Source organism: Lethenteron reissneri, chromosome 30 (assembly GCF_015708825.2).
Source record: "Lethenteron reissneri isolate LAM-NWPU_2019-01 chromosome 30, ASM1570882v1, whole genome shotgun sequence".
NCBI lineage: Eukaryota > Metazoa > Chordata > Hyperoartia > Petromyzontiformes > Petromyzontidae > Lethenteron > Lethenteron reissneri.
The window spans coordinates 2,460,552-2,468,035 of record NC_083808.1 but is presented as its reverse complement, the minus strand read 5'-3'; positions in this window follow the sequence as shown (position 1 = coordinate 2,468,035).

Genomic DNA, 7,484 nt, shown 5'->3' with positions numbered 1-7,484 from the left:
CCCCACCCGCTCACCCCCACCCGCTCACCTTCACCCGCTTACCCCCACCCGCTCACCCCACCCACTCACCTTCACCCGCTCGCCCCCACCCGCTCACCTCCACCCGCTCACCCGCTTACCCCCACCCGCTCACCTTCACCCGCTCGCCCCCACCCGCTCACCCGCTTACCCCCCCCACCTCACCGCTCGCCCCCACCCGCTCACCCGCTTACCCCCACCCGCTTACCCCACACGCTCACCCCCACCCGCTCACCCCCACCCGCTCGCCCCCACCCGCTCGCCCCCACCCGCTCACCCTCACGCATTGCTGGCCACTTGCAGTGCTGTCGAAGATTCTGCTGCCGGGATGGGAATGGTGATTACGGTGGTGATGGTGGTGGTGGTGAGTGAGTGAGCACACTGGACTCCGGAGGGCACCGGTTCTATCATCCGGCCTGGCATTTGAAGTAACGGACTTCATCCCCTCCAACCCCAGGCTCACTGCTGTCCACCCAGCCGTGTAAATGGGTAACACTACAGGGGCGTGTGTGGTGGGGTGAAGTGTGGGTACTCGCAATCATGTCTTCTCCAAGACGCCCAACCGGTGTGACGGAGTATAGGAAGAGTGCGTTCGAGAGGGATGGGGGGATGGGCTGTCTGGAAGCCAGTCCTCCAGCAGGAAGCCTGCAGCATAGCACTCGCAAAAAGCCAGAACCACGCCCGGCCACATTTGTCTTCCCAGTTGCGACGCATGCACATCGCAGCAGGTACTCCCGTGAGGGTGAGTTGACCCCCGGAGAGAGACCAGGACCGTTCAAGATGTCCATCACCGGTTTTGGCCGTGGATGGGAATTGGAACTCGGGTCGCGCGGACCCTTAGCGCAGCGCGCTATAACCACGGTGCACCTTACCGCCGCTCCAACTAAAAGTGTGGTACACACACGCGCACGTGACCCAGTTTACGCATGGTTGGCGTGCCGTTCATTCTCGTCCTATTGGTGGCCCAAAGCGCGTGCCCTGGACGGGTCCTCCCGCCACCAACAGCAGTAAGCGGCGCAGCTTCGCCGATGTGGTGGTGGTGGTGGTGGTGGTGACGATGGCGTTAAACCTTTCCCTCCGCCGCTTCGTCACAGAAGCGTGAATCGGGGCTGCCCGTGACGAAGTTGGTTCGAGATGACACGAACGTGGCTCGCCAGTTGCGTGCGCGCGCGCGCGGTTCTATTCGTTATTTATTTGATATAAAAGAAAGAAAGATTCGCAATGAAAGACCTTGTTTCGAGCCGGACTGTTGCGCACTGTACCGTGGAGGAATCGTTGTGACGGCGGCAAGTCGGTGAAGTGCGCTGGAGAATGCGACCGAATTGAAATAAATGACAAAAGGCACAAACGGCTGCAGCGTGCGCTTTTCCTTCGCTTTTATTAATTTGTTCAAACGTTCCCATTGTTTTGTAAAACAACTGCAGGGGTGGGGGGGGGGTATTGGATGGATGGGTGGTTCGAGGCAGCTCACCGGGGAACTGAATAAACAAACTGCGCTCCGAACCGCCCTCCACACACACGCAGCCACGCAGTCTCGCACGCTGCCCTCCCACCGCACGCGTTCGACACGAGGGGCGACAACTTCTGCAATCCTCATTCATTCCGTCGCGTGTTTTTGTGTTGTTGTATTTTCGCTCCCCCCCCTCCCCCACCGCGCACCCTCTGTTGTTTTACATCCGTAGCCAGCCGCGTGAGCGATGATCATGCAAGCCGGGTGGTTTTTCTTTGCCCATCGCCTCACCTCTGATCGTCCTCGCCTCCCACGCATTTGCGGCGGACGAGCGGGCGGGGGGTCGTCGTCGTCGCGAGACGTCGATGGCACCACCACGTGCCTTCCTCGTGCCGCGCGTGCGGTGTTTCTGTGAGCTCGTCGCCGGCATGACGTCACAATGGCCCGACGTCATCGTGACAGCTTGTGGGCCTAACTCACGAGCAAAGTGTTCAAGTCGCCATCAGAAGGTTTGCGAGTTCCGTTCCCGGTCAAGGTGCCAGCTCGGCCTCTTAACGCTTCTATAATAGTACACAGCGCTTAAAAAATATCCACTGCTAGATGATACCGGCGGTGTCAAGATCGACATCTGTGGAGGAGGCTCGTGAAGGACGCTGCCTTGCCAGCAGGGAGCCTTCCGCGCTGTTCGTGGACCTGGCACGGGCGCCGTGGTGAAGTTACCGCCACTTAGTGGCGAGTGGCGACTGTTGTTGTTGATGTAAGGTCAAGTCGGTCTTTATCCCGCTTTCAACCCGGCGATTAAGTGAATCCATCGAGACGGTGGAAGCAACATTGCCTCTGACACGTGGGCCCGAGACACTGGCTGGGGTCGTTAACATCCAAGCCACACGCATGGGGCGACTTCTCGCTGAGAGTGGCACCCGCCGTCGTGATGTCGATATCCCCACCACGGACTCGCAGATGCAGGACGAGATGAGCGATGCCCCCCCCCCCCACCCCGTCCCACGTGACATGTGAGGAGCGTGCGGGGGACGCCGCTGACCTTGAGGGCCGAGGCCAACGCCGCGAGACGGACGTAGACGAACGCCGCTGGGCCCTCACGCCAATGAATGTCTAATATTCATCATATCTATCTATCTCTATTATTCATAATCTCTCTCAAATTCATAATCTCTCTCTAATGTTCATAATATCTCTCTCTAATATTCATCATGTCTCTAATAAAGGTTTTTTGTTTGTTAGATTGCGTAAAGATGAATGTGTCGTTAACCCACACACCACCCCGACACAGCCGGATCGGTGAGGTTTGTCACGTTAAACAAAACGTGTCGATGAGTCGCTACTTTTCGGCACACCGCCGGTGTGCTGGTGAGTAAACCCACAACGACGTTGACAATTTGAGCACTGTGACGTCACGCTGGTGATTACATCAACAACAGCAACCAGGTGAAAATAAAAATACAAAATAACTAAATTAAATCATCGACATGACTTTACCGAAAGAACCCAAGAGTATGGATCCTTGCAGTCACGAAAACTTCAAATCTAGAAACAACAACCAGCTTCAGGGCAATTTGCCAGAATCGCCATCTAACCACCCCAATTTTTTTAAAATAATGTTACTACGGATAATATTGGTCGCTAAAGCCCAACTGCAGTACGTGTTTATCACCTGTGTGTGTGCGTCACAGGCGGGGCCGATTCGTGCATCTCATACATACAATAGGTTTGATCAAACAAAGTAGTTGTACTTACCGTGCCCGTGCATAATTATTTTTTTCGAGCCGCGGGTAACGTCTTGCCTCCTAAATAAATCTGCCCATGACTCGCACCCCAGGTTAACACCCACTGCTCTAAAACAGAACAACACGCGCGCGCGCGCGGCGTGGCTTTGTCGTCGGTTCTTTCACCCCCGCGCAGAGCTGCCCGACGCGTTGTTGTTGTTTTGCTGTTGTTGTTTTTGGGGGGGGGGGGGGTGGGGCGGGGGGTCATTGCCGTGCGACGTTCGGCACGACGCGTCCTCCGACGTTTCGCTCCACATCCCCCCGTGGTGCGTTCAATTTCCTGCGAAATAAAAGTTGGCACCAGCGCGCGGAACGGAAACGTCCGTGTCGGTGATGCGGAGCGGCATGCGGATTACGGACCACCACCACCACAACAACAACAGCAGCAGCAGCAACAACAACACAAACCACGTGGCACGGCAGCAACCGGCGTGCCGCTTACATTGCGGGGTGCGCCGCTCATTGATGGGGGATGTCAAGACGGTGGGCCCGCATCGGAGCCACCGGGGGAGCATGCCCAGCAAGAGGAGCGCGTCTTTCACCTCTAAACATCTCGCAGTTTCACCAGCATCGGTTCGATGTTGAAATCGGCCCAAAGCTTTGCTTGCGTTGTGAACCAATGGCTGCTGAAGTCCTTGTGGATAATGAAATGTGCTAACCGCGTACATGTACACCTTTACATATATAGCTTTACATGTACACCTTTACATATATAGCTTTACGTGGCTGTACAAGATATGTTGTTACTTCGCCCCTGGCTGTCAAGAGCCGAGTGCTCTTTTTGCCACCCGCACTCTTTCGTCGCGGGCTCATCGCTCGAGCGGGCTCCACGAGACCCGAGCATGTGGCAGCAGCCGTCGCGTTCAGCCCTCACGAGCGCGGCGGTGGCACGGTTCGATAATTATTTCCCCACGTCATACACACACATATATAATGAATGCTCAGTCCGATAGCCGCTGTTGCGTTCGGCGAGGCGATCGAGCGAGGCCGCTCTTGACGGGGACCCGATTCGCGCGGATCGATGACCTCCGGTGGCCGTTAGGAACCGCGGCGCGGAACGGAGCGGTCGCCTCGCGGGACGCGCTGCGCTCGTTACGGGAGCGCCTCGTTAGGAGCGCGCGGTGACGGAACGATGAAAGGGGATGATGGAACACGCCTCTGAGCTGCTGCTGCTGCTCTCGATAGCGAGAAATCTCGTGCTGGTGGTGGCAGTGGTGCGTAATGGTGGTGATGAGAATGATGGTGGTGGCCGTGGTGGTGGTGATGGGAGTGTTGATGGTCGTGGTGGTGGTGGGAGTGGTGATGGTAGTGGTGGTGGTGGTGGTCGTGGTGGTGGTTGGCGTGGTGGTGGGAGTGGTGGTGGTGGTGGGAGTGGTGGTGGTCCTGGTGGTGGTGGGAGTGGTGGTGGTGGGAGTGGTGATGGTGGTGGTGGGAGTGGTGATGGTGGTGGTGGGAGTGGTGGTGGTGGTGGTGGGAGTGGTGGTAGTGGGAGTGGTGGTGGTGGTGGGAGTGGTGGTGGTGGTGAGAGTGGTGATGTTGTACGCTCGCACTCCTGAGCTTTGACGGGCAGGGTTGGTGTCTCATGCAGAGATGGAGCCATCGAGTATGCGACACTGCCAACCCGAGTGGGCTTTCATGGGTTCCGTGGTTTCCTCCTATGAGCGATGATGGTCAAATATCCCAATTCATGACTCTGCTAAAAGCAGCCCTGAGACTCCGTGAGACATTTTTGGAAATAATCATAACGACTCTTTGTCAATCCACTGCTGGATGAAAAAAAATCCACGCAGCGTGGAGGTTCTGTGGGCATCCTTCACCGCGCTGGTCCCCAGTGCGTGTTGATGAAGGGAGGACTCACAACCAGTTCAGATGTCTCACGCCACTGGCGTCCGCTGCGACCTTGACTCGAACTCGGGTGAGCCGGGTCAACAGCCGCAGTGCGCTAAGCGCTGCGCCACCGTTCCCCCCCCCCCCCCTCCTTTCGGGGAGACATGAAAGAGTGATGTTATTCCCTTCGCTTTTCCCTTGCACATCTTAAAAAATTGCGCTCGCTCCCCGGGTCGCATTACAAAAGCGATTTGCGTGTCAATGCGCGGCCACTTAGCTAAATAAGTGTACAATTGTACACGTGTAATTGATGCATTTAGGTAATGAAAACCCGACGCCAAACACATTCACGTGGGACCGGTCAAACATCCCAAATGCAGGCGAGGAACCTTACAGGAAAATGTAATCCTGAGAAGCCGCGTGACACTTCTGGACAGATGAAGAGCATTGGTGTGATTGCTATGATCCGTGGACACGTGGAAGTTTGTAATATTTATGGCATTGTGTCAGTGGTGGTGCTGGCCCAATGGGGGGGGGGGGGGGGGGGGACTAAACAGAATATAAATGAATGACCCCCCCCCTTTCAGTTTACAGGATCCTAGGGAGATAACAGAAGAGATTTCGATGGGATGCACACATGGTGTGTAGTGAGATAGATACATGGTGTGTAGTGAGATAGACACATGGTGTGTAGTGAGATGGACGCATGGTGTGTAGTGAGATAGACACATGGTGTGGAGTGAGATAGACACGTGGTGTGTAGTGAGATACACACATGGTGTGTAGTGAGATAGACACATGTGTGTAGTGAGATGGACGCATGGTGTGTAGTGAGATAGACACATGGTGTGTAGTGAGATACACACATGGTGTGTAGTGAGATAGACACATGGTGTGTAGTGAGATAGACGCATGGTGTGTAGTGAGATAGACACATGGTGTGTAGTGAGATAGACACATGGTGTGTAGTGAGATAGACACATGGTGTGTAGTGAGATGGACGCATGGTGTGTAGTGAGATAGACACGTGGTGTGTAGTGAGATACACACATGGTGTGTAGTGAGATGGACGCATGGTGTGTAGTGAGATAGACGCATGGTGTGTAGTGAGATAGACACGTGGTGTGTAGTGAGATACACACATGGTGTGTAATGAGATAGGAGACACAAATAAAGTCGCGGTGAGATGAGGGAAAAGAGATGCAGGCAAGATCGAGTTGAGAATTGAATTTGTTGTTGAAATGTTAATCGGCTTGATACGTTTATTAGCGTTTGAATGTTGATCTGACAATTGATCTCAATGTAAAGTTTTTGACTCGGGAACATAGGTATGAGAAGCCGAGGAAGACGGTGCGTAAACGATTTGAACAAGCGGATGCAACCGGGCAGGAGTTTATAATCCAAGGAACATCACGGACAGAGATAAATGGGGGGGGGGGGGGGGGGGAAGGGCCATGCGTGGTTCGCCGACGTCTTTGAGAAAGGCCGTGGCTCGTAACGAGAGCATTGATGCGGGCCTTACTAAACAGTGGCGGACGTCTGGATTGGTGGCGGTGAACGCGGGCCAGACTCGAGTTGCTTGGGTGCCCTGAGCGGCTTCTTCTCGGTGTGCCCACACCTCACGGCGCCACCTGCACCGGTTAAACTAAACAATGTTCTTTTTTATTTTACCAGGTCAGGCCCCACTGAGCTATGCGACCTGCCTAGCACAAGTGATAGCTCAATGAAGTCGCTTATGTGCAAATGTATAGGAGCCAAATATTCTAAATGTAGAGGGGGGGGAACCGGGGGGAAACCGGGAGGACCCGGAGAAAATCCCACGTGACCACCTGGAGAGAGAGAGACACCGCAAACTCCAAATATACAATAGGCGTGAGGGTCGGGATGGAACCCACGAACGACCTCCTGCATACCAGGCGAGGTAGGTAACATCTAGCCACTATGATGATGATCGAGAGACACCGCAAACTCCAAATCTATAGCAGCAGGCGTCAGGGTCGGAATCTAACCCACGACCTCCTGCATACCAGGCGAGGTAGTTAACATCTCCTATCCACCGTGGCGCCCTTTGACATCGTACGTGGCCAACCGCACTGATCGGAGCTGCGGGGGGGGGGGGGGGACAACAAAGGAAACACAAAAAGGTCAGGACACTCCACCTGAAGCGGGATGATGGTGGTCCGGTGGTCGAGCTGACGACAGAGTGGCAGCTAAAGGAGGGAACGCGCCAGAGAGAAAGAGAGAGGACGTACACCGTGGAGACGGAGCGAAGGGATCGGCTTGGTCCAACGACTCCAAGAAGAAACGATTGCTCTCCATTGAATTTGACAAAGAAACTTGACCAGAAAACCGGCACGTGGTCCGGCATCGACCTGACACCAGACCGAGGCTGCAATACAAACGTG